Raw genomic sequence first — 1,057 nt, 5'->3', positions numbered from 1 at the left:
CCACCCAGAGGCCCCGGCCCAGCAGGCTGGGAGCTGACAAGGACTAGAGAGGGCAAGATGGCCACCGGGAGTCGCAGGGCAGGAAGGCAGCTACCATCGGGCCAACTGCCACCCGGGGACCTCCCCAGCCCAGCCTGCACCCCCACGGCCTCAGCTCAGGTCCCCCCAGCGGGGCCTAGAGCCGCCGGAAGGCCCCTGCTTCGGACATCTTCCAAAGGCGAGGGGGAACGGAGCCAAACAGAACTGGGTCCAGAGCTCTTGAATTATTAAGATGGAAAAGATCGGCTCAGGGAAGGGCCTGCGGCCTGCAGTTTGCTAAGTTCTGGCGGCGCCCCCGGCTGCAGGGCAGTGCGGGCGCCTGCCCCCACCTCCCCCTGTGCACCCAGCGGAGGCTGCAGGGCTGTGCCGCCTGAAGGCCACCCTCCCCACGAGCTGGACGCTATATAACTCCATACATTTCTAGAAATGGACAAAACACCCCAATGGCAGTACAGGGCCCGCTAAGACCACCGGGCTGGAGGGCAAGGCGCCCCCAGCGCGCGGTGCTCAGGGAAAAACCCTCCGTTCTGAGGGCTGCACCCTCCCAAGCAGCCCAGCATCCAGGGCAGCCAAGCGGCTGGAGCAGGGCCACCGACCCCACTGGGCCAGATGCAACCATCTTCCTTTTTCAAAGGGAGCCGTTCGCAGCTAGCTAATCGTGCCGCCCCAGTGACACTCCCAAGCCCTTAGGCCCCGGGGGGAGCGGGTAGTTCCACCAGGAAGTGACAGATCAGGGCTCCACCTGCGACAGGCCCTGGCCGCTGGGCAGGCCCCGGAAAGACCAGGGTCCGGGGCCGCACACTGGGCTCCGGCATCTCAGGCCTGGGGCCCCGGACCTCGGGATCTAAGATCTGAGGCCTGGGGGGTGGACACCCGGGACCTGGGATCTAACGTTTGGGGGGCCGGACACCGGGACCCGAGCCCCGGGACCTGAGGCCTGGGGGATGCGGGCACCGGGGATCTGCGAGAGCCGGGATCAGGGAACCTGACAGGCCCGAGACTGTGAACCGCGGGTCAG

The sequence above is a fragment of the Myotis davidii genome, unplaced genomic scaffold (assembly GCF_000327345.1).
Source record: "Myotis davidii unplaced genomic scaffold, ASM32734v1 scaffold665, whole genome shotgun sequence".
Classification (NCBI taxonomy): domain Eukaryota; kingdom Metazoa; phylum Chordata; class Mammalia; order Chiroptera; family Vespertilionidae; genus Myotis; species Myotis davidii.
This window is presented reverse-complemented; position numbering follows the sequence as displayed.